Source organism: Rana temporaria, chromosome 2 (genome assembly GCF_905171775.1).
Source record: "Rana temporaria chromosome 2, aRanTem1.1, whole genome shotgun sequence".
Taxonomy (NCBI): Eukaryota; Metazoa; Chordata; class Amphibia; order Anura; family Ranidae; genus Rana; species Rana temporaria.
The window spans coordinates 28,030,047-28,044,080 of NC_053490.1; the positions used below are offsets into that span (position 1 = coordinate 28,030,047).

Genomic DNA, 14,034 nt, shown 5'->3' on the forward strand with positions numbered 1-14,034 from the left:
ATGAATCTGTACCCTGTGTGGGGGCTGCATTACCCCAAAAAGGATATCCATGTGGGTGCAGTTGCGCGGACGCACCCTGGGTGTGTTCGGGGCCATGCACCAGCACCCACACAGATGTCACATTGGGTACAGTCCCCGCACCCCAGTTGACAGCAATGGGACTGCCTACATGGGATGCTGGGAACACCTGTGCATCCCCATTCCGGTAAACGCGGCCCTCCCATGGGGTACGGATTCATACCCCCTGTGTGAATGAGGCCTATGGGTGAATGGAATATTTAGCTCCATTGTGTTGCTAATTTGGGGACCACTGTACCCCTCTTTGTTATTTGGGTGTGTTTTATTATGGGAGTGTTATAGATTGTAGTTTAGGATAAGTTTGGATTTCTTCTGAAGGCACTTTGAGTGAACATAAGTGATTTACCCCGCTCAGCCTTAGAGAACAGAGGCCGTAAATGGGCAGCACAGAGGCTTAGCGGTTAGCCTTGCAGAACTGGGGTCCTTGGTTCAAATCCTGACCAGGACACTATCTGCATGGAGTTTGCATGTTCTCCCTGTGCTTGCGTGGGTTTCCTCCCACACTACATGCTACCTTTGCGTTGGTGGTGCAGTGGTGAGCACAGCTGCTTTCTAAGCAGATGACCCGGGTTCGATTCCCGGCCAACGCCATCTCCAATACTTGGAGTCCTCAGAGAGAAAAGCTCGATACAAGGTCAATGCTGAGTATATATTAGCGGTGGAATAAAGAATGAAGAGAATATGTGAAATGTTTGAGGAAGAAAATGTTCCCCCAGAATCTATAGAAGGTGAACCCAGCAACTGATAGAAGACGCTTAGCTTTGGCTGCAGTTAAACCTAGGCGTTCCAAGTCACGGGCGGAATTACTGCAATTTCCCGAATTGCCGCACAACGTGTGACACGCTTGTGATCCTGTTGCTTTCAATGGCACCCCAATCATGGGACAATATTGTCACCTGACAAATCACACAAACAAACAAAATGACGGGACGCCCGTTTCCCAAAAGCAGTCCTGCGATTTGTCAGGCGGCAAAATCACGCCTCGATTGGGGTGATATTGAAAGTAAGGGGATATTACACCCCCTCAACTGTCTAGATTTACATTAAAGTTTCAAATACAAAAATCCTTCATTGCTGCAGACCTCAGAACACGCCATGTGTGATGTAACCACTTATAGAACACAATAAATATATACAGCATCTCACAAAAGTATAGTACACCCCTCTGTGTGCGGGAGATCACATACAGTATGTCACAAAAGTAAGTACAACCCTCACATTTGTGTAAATCTTTTCATGTGACAACACTGAAGAAATGCACTTTGCTACAATGTAAAGTAGTGAGTGTACAGCTTGTATAACAGTGTAAATTTGCTGTCCCCTCAAAATAACTCAACACACAGCCTTTAATGTCTAAATCTGAAGAATTGTATACAGGACAGTCAATGGAAGAAAGTATAGAACTCTTGTAATTTCTTTCTTGCTTAGTACAATTACTACGTTTTGTCATTTTTGTGCAAACAGTTATATTCATAAGCTTCCTCCCCTCTGGGCGGTATAGGCCTAGTTTAGTGACTAGCCTCATCCTTTTTTTTATTTTTTTCCCCATTTCCTTCCCCCCCTCCCCTCCCTCCTACTCGGATCTGTATGGCTGATTGCTATTTATCTTTTATTTTTAACTTTCTATCCTGTCAATTTCTGTCATACCTTGTACGAATTTTCCAGATGATTTAAAAGCTCTCCATTTCTCCCACATCTCTCTGTATCTGTCCTCTCCTCCTAGCTCCCCTCAAACGAGGTACTCCATTTATGCTATATAATCTACCCTCTCTATTCACTCTTTTATTGATGGCCTTTTTGAATGTAGCCAGTTTTTTGGGATTAGGCCCCTTGCTGCATTTAGCAGCACCGGGACCAGAGTTGTTCCATACTGTTTTTTTGCTTTATTTGTACCATGAAATAAACAGGTCAAAGGATTACGTAAGGTTTTCTCCCCTGTTATTTCTTCCATATAGTCCAAAATTCTTGTATTCTCGGGCAATCCCACCAGATGTGCATTGTTGTTCCCTTTTGCTTAAAATTCCTCCAGCAGAGCTCTGAATTGTTTGGGTGTATTTTACTCATTCTTACTGGGGTCAGGTGCCAATGCACCATACATTTATAATTAGCTTCAATAGTAGTTATATCTGACGCGTAGTTATACACCGCACCTATCATTTGAGTTATCTATCTTTTTACCCACATCGTTTCCCCATTTTTCTACGAATGGCAATGTTCCCTGTGTCTCCAGATCTGTTAGTATTTCATATACCAATGATATACCATGTATAAGTGGCTTGTCTATGCTGCATATCTTTTCTATTGGGTTTAAAGTTTTGTCATCCTGAATCGGCTGTGGTAAAGTGCTCACAAAGTGTTTCAACTGAAAATACTCCCACTCACTCAAGTGCTGATCCCCTTCTAACGTTTTTATGTCTTGTCTTGCTTTTATTTTTCCACGTGTGACGATATCTTTTAATTTATTCCGCCCAATTGCTTCCCCATCCGTGTCTTATTGCCTGGTGGAAAAAAATTGTGCCCGCTAGTGGAATTAATGGGGAGTTGTACTCCCAGTTTTCACGTCTAAATACTATGGGCCAGATTCACAGCTGAAATATATTTTCAAATTTGCCGCGTCTGATATTTAGTTTGAATCATCAAACCAAGATACGACGGCTTCTGGCTTCGATCCGACAGACTTCGTACGGCTTCGTACGCCTTCGAATCGTAGGTGTAATACTTTGGCGCCCGATGGGTGGAGTTTGCGTTGGGTACGCTAATTTACTTGTTTACGGCGATCCACGAAGTTACGCGTGGTCGTCGCATTCTCTTACGTCGTCGCTAGTCGACTTTTTCCGGCGTAAAGTTACAGCTGCTATTTCTTGGCTTAAATTTAGACTTGACATGTTAAAGTATGGCCATTGTTCCCGCGTCAAATTTAAAAAAAAAATTTGCGTAAGTCGTCCGTGAATAGGAAAGGACGTAACACACATCGCCGTTCAAAAAATTACGTTGGTGCAACGTCATTTCGCGCAAAGCACGGCGGGAAATTTCAAAACGGAGCATGCGCAGTACGTTCGGCTCGGGGACGCGCCTAATTTAAATGATACACGCCCCATTTGAATTAGGCGGGCTTGCGCCGGACGGATTTATGCTACGTCGCCGCAAGTTTACAGGCAAGTGCTTTGTGAATCAAGCACTTGCCCATAAAACTTGCGGCAGTGTAACATAAATGCGATACGTTACGCCGCCGCAATTCTATGTGAATCTGGCCCTATGTCCCATATTTTAAATACATTCTTTGTTATACTATGAGTGTCGTGCCCAATTTCCTAACTTTAGGTGGTATCCAAACATTCTTATTTAATTGTGTCGTACTTAGTGTATCTTCCATCTGTACCCACTTCTTTTTAGTGTGTGTATTTGTCCATTCTACTAACCTAGCCAATGTTACGGCATAGTAATATCTTTTTATGTCTGGGAGCGCCAGCCCACCCTTTTTTTTTTCATGCTCAACAATGTTTAGCTTACTCTGGCCTTTTTGCCCGCCCAGATATATTTCAAAATTACTGTTTTAATTATCTTAAAGAAACTTTGTGGTATTCTTATGGGGAGCATTTGGAATTTATAGATTATTTTCGGTAGTATCATAATTTTAAAAGCGTTGATCCTACCAATCCAGGAGATAGGTTTCCTTGTCAGTCTTTTCAAATCTTGTTTAATTTCATTGATTAAGGGAACGAAATTTGCCAAATAAAGTTTTTCCACTGTAGGTGTAATTTTTATTCCTAAGTATGTTAGAGTTTCTTTTTCCCAAGTAAATAGAAATTCTTTCTGTAGTTCTTCTACTTTTTATCGGGTTTATTTTAAAGTTGGAAAGTTCCCCGTAATTTTTTATTTCCTTTATAACATTGGGCAATGAAACTCTAGGTTTGGTCAGATATAGGAGTATGTCGTCTGCGTACGCCGCCACCTTGTGTTCATCTCCTCCCACTCTCACCCCCTCTATGTCTGGATTTTCCCTGAGTGTTATTACATATAGGAGGGGTGAGAGCGGACAACCCTGTCTGGTTCCGTTTTTCATTTCAAACACAGACGACACACTCCCATTGACCTTCACCCTAGCCGTCGGATGGCTATACATATATTTAGGACCCAGACCTATGCTTCGTAGTGTGTCCATCATAAACCCCCAGTCGACTCTGTCAAATGCTTTTTCTGCATCTATTGACATGAGTACGACTGGGGGTTTCTTTTTTTTTCTTGCTGTAATAACAATATGGTTCTTATGCTATTATCTCTCCCTTCCCTGCCTTTTACAAAACCTGCCTGATCTGCATTTATGAGTTCGGGCATTAAACTTGTTATCCTTGTTGCCAATATTTTTGCATAAACCTTTATATCGGCATTCAACAATGCTATTGGTCGATAGTTGGAGCACAAAGTTCCGTCTTTTCCTAATTTAGGAATAATAGAAATATTGGCAAGTAGAGATTCTTTTCTTATTTCTTCTTCACCTATTTTATTAAAATAGTTGCACATCTCTGGAACCAACAGCTCTTTAAATTTTTTATAGTACTTAATCGGCAAACAATCCGGGCCTGGGCTCTTACCCACTGGTGTTTCCTGAAAGGCTTTATAAATCTCCTCCTGAGTAATTGGATCCTCAAGGGATTCAAAATCGTTTTGCGATATCTTTGGCAGGTTAGCTTCTGCTAGATACTCTTTAATTTTTATTTTTATGATGTCTTCCTGCTCTTGGGTCTCATTGGTTCGGATAGAATATAATGTGCTGTAAAAAGTCTGGAAAGCTTCTGCGATTTCAGAGGTCTTATAATTCATCTGCCCTTCATGATTTTTTATTTTTTCAATATAAATTTATGTTTTTTTTTTCCTTAGATACTCTGGCTAAATATTTCCCTGGTTTGTTCCCCCACTTATACCTTTCTTTTACAACATTTTTTAATATTTTTCTAGTTTCAAGTTTCATCAAATCTCTGAGCTGGGCCCTCTTTATTACTATTTCCTGATATACTTCACTTTCTCCTCGTTCTTTATGCATTTGCTCCAGTTCATATAGCTGCGTTGTTAATTTTTTCATATTTAATTCTCTTATCTTCTTTTTCCCTGCTCCTAGGGAAATTAATTTCCCTCTAATGTATGCCTTGTGGGCTTCCCATACTGTAGCCGCACTTACGTCCGATGTGTTGTTTAACATAAAATATTGTTCCAGATCATTTTTTACTGTCTTGCTAACATCTATGTCCTCTATAAATTCTTCATTTAGATTCCATGTTCCTTTTCTTTGCTCTATCTCTTTAAATCTTATTTTCACTATTACCAGAGCGTGGTCTGAAATTGTTATTAAACCTATTGAGGTTTTCACTATATCTTCCAATAACTCGTGGTCTACCATCATATAATCCAATCTTGAGTATGTTCCATGCACAGATGAGTAGTATGTATAATCTTTTTTGTTTGGATGTGTGATCCTCCATGGATCTATTAATTGCTGGTTAAACATTTTTTTTCTTAGTATTTGAAGTTGTTTGGTTTCTCGCCTCTGTGCACCGGACGTACTATCAAGATGGTGTTCCATTGAGAAATTAAAATTTCCTGCTAGGATTACAGCGCCCTGTTTAAAATCCAATAGAGCGTTCAGGATCCCCCTAAGGTATTTTTGAGGGTGCCTGTTAGGGCAGTATATATTTGCAAGCGTATATTTTTGCCCTTGGAGGACCCCTCTCAGAAACAAATATCGACCCTCTGGGTCGACTTTCCTCTCTTCTACCTTAGAAGAAATGTTCTTCCCCACTCCTATGGCGACCCCCTTTGCTCTCTTTTTTGGAGAGTCCCCATAGTACCAGGTTGGGATTGCCAGAGAATAGAGTCTAACATTGGAATCCAATGTATAATGTGTCTCCTGCAGGAAGACAATTTCTGCAGAATACCTTTCCACCTCTCTTAATACCATATGCCTTTTTTCTGGGGAGCTGAGGCTTCTCACATTATATGTTATAAGATTTATGTTAGTCATGTCTTTCAACCCCTTTTTTTTTTTTTTCGCTTTTCAAACAGGTGTGTGTTTTTTGTTATAAGGTATACAGATCTGAGTCCCCCTCCCATCCCCCCCTACCTTTTTTTAAAGATTTTCCTTATAATTTCTGGGAGGTCTTCCGCCTGTGATGTGTCTGGTACTCCACGTATTCTAATATTCTTCCTCCTGTCTCTGTTTTCCTAAACTTCTAATTTGTACGCTTGTTCTCGTTGGTTCATTTTTAGTGCTTTTATTTCTTCTTCTAATTTTTTGACTGAGGTTACGTTGAGATCTACTTTTTTCTCTACCTCCTCCACTCTTTCCAACATATGCCCCAAATTTCTCTCCATTCTTTCCATTTGCGATTTAAGTGATCTTTCTAGCACAGAAAACATTCCTTCCATTTCAATTTTTGTTGGTAATAGTGTCCTGTCTTGCGGTTTGTCCTTATTTCTCTGTTAATTCTAGATTCTGAGAGTGTTTCTTGATCAACAGGTATATTAGTAGCTCCTTTTTTCTTGTCTTTTTTCTTATCTTTTTCTATCTGGCTACTTTTGACAGTTGGTTGTTTTTCCGTGGCCTGGTTGTCTCCGTTTCCACCGTAGGACACAAATTTATTCATCGGACCCAGGCTTTGGCTTAACCGGGGGACTTTTGGGATTGCCCCTCCTCTCGCTCCTTTTCCCCTTGTACTCATCCTTTACCCCTCTAGTTCCCACAGTAGTCCAGTTTGTAACCCGTACCTCTTACTGGGCCTCGGGGACCTAGGGGGTGGCTGCTGGGATTTTTTTTTTTACTTTCTTAGAACTTTGAGTAAGGAGGGGTAATATCGACAATCTATATCATGAGACTATAAGAAATTAGTTTGGGGGTATAGCCGCTCTATATGTAATTTTGTGTATCTCAATGCTGAAAGGAGAAAAAGGAAAAAGGGGGGGAGAGAAATAAGAGGGAAACCCAAGTGGCCTCTCTTCTATGTTAAACTACGGGCAACTCCCAATAGACACCTCGTATCTGTAAACCCAGTCTAGTGGGGGGACACAGTTTTCACAGTCACACAGTTTCCCATCAGGAAAGCTCATATACAATAGATATTCCCCTTAAACTTTGTTAACGCTTCCTTCTGTCAATCTTCTAATGAGTCTGTGTACATAACAATCTAAGGGGAAAGAATAATTAAAAAGAAGAAGAGAAAAAAAGGGCTGGAGATAGCGACCCGAGTGACCAAGACAACTTCAGCGCTCAATAAACCATAAACTGGCCGTGAAAACAGCCGTGGAAACAGTCCAACCACAAGGCTATCTTTTGCCCCTTATTTGGGACTATTTTCTTGTATTAGTACGGTTTTCCTCCTTGTTCCGTCCCAATATATCGTCAAGTTTTAAACACTGTTTAAACACTGTTATTTGTAGTAGTGGCCTTAATCAAATCATATTTCATGGTTTCCCCATTCCTTATTTTCACCGTGTCAGATTTCCGTATATAAGAAAAACGCTTACCGGCAAAAGTATGTATGAATACAATCTGATTCTCTTTCTCTTTAGAAAGATCTTTACTATCTAATAGTATTTTGTGCTGATTTCTAGTATTTGTTTAACCACATGAACCTCTGAAGCAAGCCTTCAATACTTCTGTAGTAAATTGTGGTGCTTTAACTTTGCCGGTATATTATCAGTGTTTAGTTCTGATTGCTGCTAGGACGCAGGTATGCTGCAGACAATGAGGTATGATGCAAATTCTGGGAAAACACAGGAACTAGTGAAATTCCAGGCGTAGTTTCAATATACCATAATTGTCCCAATGAAAACTACCAGTGAACAATGATAAAGGTACTATTGAAGAACTAATGTCCCAGGATACTTATACCAAAACAATATACCTATTGATTTCTTTGGTGCTAATATCAGATGTCCCCGCAGTCTTTTCCTCTTGGTTTATGCAATACAGTGTACTCACCATTTTGGTGCTTCTTAGAGAGGAGGGTAAGACTGGAGCAGTAGTTCTTATATTTACCATTCTGTTGAGGATGTTTGGAGTACCGGGCACAGACACCTTTTTTATGCTCTTTGTTTTCTGCTTGTCTGGTTTGCTTTGGCTGCGAGGTGCTGTATCTCCCTCTTACCAGCAGACTCTCCTTGTGCAGGGTTGTGGTCCATGTGTTAGGGCACACGGCTCAACGTCGTACCCCCGCTCACTCACTGGTAACCCCTCTGATGCTACGGAGGACTTCAGCCCCGCACAGATCGCTGGGTCCCCCTCCATGCACCGTCCAGACGTCACTCCTCCCCGCTGCCGATCCAACCACCAGACCAACCTCCTTTGAGCAGGTAAGCGCTCCGTCCGTGCTTTTCTCTATAGGTCCTCGATCCGGCCGGGGAGAGAGGGGGGGTTCAGCATGTAGCAGAGCAGGGGGCACTCCGGTGCGGGAAGGGACAGAGCTCGCCGCTACTCATTACCTGGGTCCGAGCTGGGCTGGAGAGCGAGGGCTCCCATCTAGCTACTCCTCCAGACCCTCCGCGCCATACCTAGACTCCTCCCTTTCCAGCCACAAAAATACCTATGTTTTGATGTATAAAATTGTGTATGACAAGTAGATCTTGTGGGCGTGAGAGCAATTAATAGAGAAGGAACAAAGATAATTTTTTAAAGCTCTGTGCTATAGCGATGACATCATCCACTCTAACCAGCCCCATAGACACTCTGTTTAATCGATAACATTTCCTGAAATAATCACTAAACTTAAACAGCTTTTTCACAAAAACTGTAAAAGATATCAAACTGAAAAGATATAGCCGGATAGCTGAATATTGTGAACATTTTAAAGTTTGTTTGGTGTCTGCAGGGGAAAGTATGAAGGAGCTGAAACTGTTGGTAGCGGAAGAATGTTTTAACCACTTAACCACCAGCCGCCGTCTACAAACGGCGGCAAGGTGGTTGCTTAACTGGGGGTCGCCGTTCTGAAACGGCGCCCACCAGAAGCAGTAATGCGCGCCGCCTCGGGCGCGCACACAGAAAATTCTGTGCGCGCCGGGTCTATGAGACCCGGCGCTACACAGATCACGGTAATTGACCGGCAACGGCGGTCTTTTACCATGTGATCGCGCCGTCCAATGACGGCGCGATCACAGGTAAACAAACCGGCGTCATTTGATCGGTACAGTGTGAGAGGAGAGCGCGGATGGCAGTAGCAGTGTGGGATGGATCTGTGACTATTGCAGTCACAGATCCATCCATCCCTGCTCAGCCATCCCTGCATTAACCCCTGCAATACTCTGCCTTCCCTGCGCAATACTCTGCAATGCTCTGCCTTCCCTGCGCAATTACTCTGCAATACCCCCGCGCAATACTCTGCAAAACACCCGCGCAATACTCTGCAATACCCCCGCGCAATACTCTGCAATACCTCCGCGCAATACTCTGCAATACCCCCGCGCAATACTCTGCAATACCCCCGCGCAATACTCTGCAATACCCCCGCGCAATACTCTGCAATACCCCCGCTCAATACACTGCAATACCCCCGCACCAATACTCTGCAATACCCCTGCGCAATACTCTGCAATACCCCCGCGCAATACTCTGCAATACCCCTTGCGCAATACTCTGCAGTACCCCCGCGCAATACTCTGCAATACCCCCGCGCAATACTCTGCAATACCCCCGCGCAATACTCTGCAATACCTCCGCGCAATACTCTGCAATACCCCCGCGCAATACTCTGCAGTACCCCCTGCCAGTACTCTGCAGTACCCCTTGCGCAATACTCTGCAGTACCCCCGCACAATACTCTGCAATACCCCCCGTGCAATACTCTGCAATACCCCCCGCGCAATACTCTGCAGTACCCCCCGCGCAATACTCTGCAGTACCCCACGCACAATACTCTGCAATACCCCACGCACAATACTCTGCAATACCCCCCGCACAATACTCTGCAATACCCCCCGCACAATACTCTGCAATACCCCCCGCACAATACTCTGCAATACCCCCCGCACAATACTCTGCAATACCCCCCGCACAATACTCTGCAATACCCCCCGCACAATACTCTGCAATACCCCCCGCACAATACTCTGCAATACCCCCGCACCATACTCTGCAATACCCCCCACACAATACTCTGCAATACCCCCCACACAATACTCTGCAATACCCCCGCACCAATACTCTGCAATACCCCCGCACCAATACTCTGCAATACCCCCGCACCATACTCTGCAATACCCCCGCACCATACTCTGCAATACCCCTGCACCAATACTCTGCAATACCCCCACACCAATACTTTGCAATACCCCGGCCAATACTTTGCAATACCCAGAAAATACTCTGGGGAAAAAAATGTGTTTTAACCACTTCCCGCCCACGTCATATGAGGTCCTTGACTTTGTGCAGGGATATCTAAATGATGCCTGCAGCTACAGGCATCATTCAGATATCATTTTTTTCAGCCGGCGATTCTCTACACCATAAGAACGATCATGGCGGCTGTTCCGCCTCTTGATCGTTCTTACGGGAGGCAAAAAGGGACGTCCCCACTCCCTTCGCCCTCCGGTGCTTCTTCTGACTCACCGCTGCGATCGAAGCCAGGATCGTTTTTTTTCTTGTTTTTTTTCAGGCTTCCCAGCCTAGAGGTGAGATGTGGGGTCTTATTGACCCCATATCTCACTGTAAAGAGGACCTGTCATGTATTATTCCTATTACAAGGGATGTTTCCATACCTTGTAATTGGAATAAAAGTGATCAAAACATTTATTTTTGGGGAAAAACGTGTCAAACTAAAATAAATGAAGTAAAATGAACAATAAAAAAAAAAAAAAAAATTTAAAGCGCCCCTGTTCCCGCGTGCTCGTATACAGAAGCGAATGTGTACGTAAGTCCCGCCCACATATGAAAACGGTGTTCAAGCCACACATGTGGGGTATCGCTGCGAACGTTAGAGCGAGAGCAATCATTTTGGCCCCAGACCTCCTCTGTAACTAAAAACATGTAACCAGTAAAAACATTTAAAACGTCAGCTATGGGGATTTTTAAGTAGCGAAGTTTGGCGCCATTCCACAAGCGTGTGCAATATTGAAGGGTGACATGTTGGGTATCTATTTACTCGGCGTAACTTCGTCTTTCATATTATGCAAAAACATTGGGCTAACTTTAATGTTTTTTTTTTTAAAAAAGCACAAAACTGTTTTATTTCCCAAAAAAATGCGTTCGAAAAATTGCTGTGCAAATACCATGCGCGATAAAAAGTTGCAACGACCGCCATTGTATTCTCTAGGGTCTTTGCTAAAAAAGCATATATAATGTTTTGGGGTTCTATGTAATTTTCTAGCAAATAAATGATGATTTTTACATGTAGGAGAGGAATGTCAGAATTGGTCTGGGTGTTCCAGAACGCCTGATGGTGCTCCCTGCATGTCGGGCCTCTGTATGTGGCCACGCTGTGTAAAAGTCTCACACATGTGGTATCGCCATACTCGGGAGGAATAGCAGAATGTGTTTTGTGGTATGCATATGCTGTGTGTGAGAAATAACCTGCTAATATGAAACTTTTGTGGAAAAAAAAAAAAAAAAACCTTGATTTTGCAAAGAATTGTGGGAAAAAATGACAACTTCAAAAAACTCACCATGCCTCTTTCTAAATACCTTGGAATGTCTTCTTTCCAAAAAGGGGTCATTTAGGGGGTATTTGTACTTTTCTGGCATGTTAGGGTCTCAAGAAATGAGAGAGGCTGTCAGTACATCAGATGTGATCAAATTGATCAATTTTCAGTAATTGGTACCATAGCTTGTAGACCCTATAACTTTCACCCAGACTAAATAATATCCAAATATTTTTTTTTTTTACCAAAGATATGTAGCAGTATACATTTTAGGCCAAATTTATGAAGAAAAATTCATTTTTTGCAAAATCTTATAATAGAAATGAAGAAAAATTCATTTTTTTACAAAATTTTCGTTCTTTTTTCATTTATAGTGAAAAAAATAAAAACCGCAGAGGTGATCAAATACCACCAAAAGAAAGCTCTATTTGTGGGAAAAAAAGGACAAAAATTTCATTTGGTTACAGTGTTGTATGACTGAGTTATTGTCATTCAAAATGTGAGAGCACCGAAAGCTGAAAATTGGTCTGGTTATTAAGTGGGTTTAAGTGCCCAGTTGTCAAGTGGTTAAGGATTTGAAGAATGCTCTCATTGACTTCAATGTTAAAAAAAGTGTTAAAAAGCTTAATATTTTAAAAAGTATAAATAATACAAAATAAGTTGAAGTCCCATCATTAGCTGAAAGAGCTGAACATTTTAAAAGTTAAATGGTCTCAATAGCTGAAAGTATGCAGAAGTTACGCACAGCCAAAAAACGTACAGAATAAAATTTAAATTAAAGGAGTTGTAAAGTAAAAAAAAATCTATGCATTAAGGTGAAAAAAAATCTGATGCTGCCGGCTGATGCATTTGACCCATCTGTCTAAACAGGGGGTCCACATTATCAGGTGAGCTGCTAGTTATACCATTGGTAGAGGCTCTGCACGCTGTCACCTGCATGATTACGGAAATGGACACATGGGAGAACTTTTTTTCATATGAACTTTATTCAGTTTATTGTGAATTCTATTCAGCAATTTATATTGATATAGCGCTGCACTAACTAACCTTTATATAACTTTTTTGGGATTTGATTTAGTGACCCTGAGTGCCCTGTTCTTCCTCCCACGGTAATTCTAGATTTTTCTAGAAGACATGGGGAAGTAACAGATTACAGAGGATCAAAACTTCGGGCCAGATTCAGAAAGAATATACGTCGGCGTATCTCCAGATACGCCGGCGTAATTTCAAATGTGCGCCGTCGCATCTTTACGCCGATTCACAAAGCGAGATACGTCCAAAAACATGGCTTCAGCCGTCCGACGTAACTTGCCTATGCCAGCGTATCATGGGAGTATAGTTACGCTGGACGCATTCGACGTTCCCATTATAAATATGCAAATGAGCTAGATATGCCGATTCACGAACGTACTTGCGCCCGGCGTATTAATATACGCCGTTTACGTAAGGCGTATGACCAGCGTAACTTTACCCCTCATAAAGCAGGTGTAAGTTATGTTAAGGTATGGACATTGGAAACGTCGGAACAGCATCGTATTTACGTTGTTTGCGTAAGTCGTACGTGAATGGGCGTAGGTTACGTTCACCTCAACAAAGCATTGAGCCGACGTAACTTAGACGTGATACTGAGCATGCGCGCGCATGCGCCGTTCGTTAGGCGCGTCATTTACGTGGGGTCACGATTCATTTCCATACAACACGCCCCCTACCAGCCTACTTTGAATTAGGCGGGGCTTACGGCGGCCAATTTACGCTACGCTGCCGCAACTTACGGAGCAAGTGCTTTGTGAATACTGCACTTGCCTGTCTAAGTTGCGGTGGCGTAGCGTAAATAGGATACGCTACTCCCGCACAAAGATGCGCCCAGATACGTGAATTTGGCCCTAAATGTACCTAGCAACCTGCTCTACACTAGGAGGGTGCTACATCAGTACTTAGTATGCATGCACTTTTGCAATCTTAGGTTGACTTTACCGTACAACAGACCACCTTTATACTTAGGCCTCGTACACACGGGCAAACATGTCCGATGAAAACGGTCCGCGGACCGTTTTCATCGGACATGTCCGCTCGGAGATTTTGGTCTGATGGTTGTACACACCATCAAACCAAAATCCGTGCGGACAGAATACGCGGTGACGTGACAACGACGTGAAGGCGACGTGACGGCGACGAAGACGCGGCGCCGTGCGCAAACCCCGAAGTTAAATGCTTCCACGCATTGCGTCAAATCACTTTGACGTCATGCGCGGGTTCTCGGGCCATCGGACATGTCCGATCGGTCATACTGACCGGCGGACATCGTTCCAGCGGACAAGTTTCTTAGCATGCTAAGAA

General features: G+C 42.8%; 1 protein-coding gene and 1 non-coding gene across 3 annotated transcripts in view; one reads left to right on the plus strand and one right to left on the minus strand.

Moving 5' to 3' along the window:
* The window catches only part of DLG2 (discs large MAGUK scaffold protein 2), a 2,211,856-nt gene that overhangs the window by 1,995,874 nt on the left and 201,948 nt on the right, over positions 1–14,034 (minus strand). The window lies entirely within an intron of this gene.
* On the plus strand, positions 597–668 carry TRNAR-UCU. Its single transcript has one exon. It is a non-coding gene; the product is annotated as a tRNA-Arg (tRNA).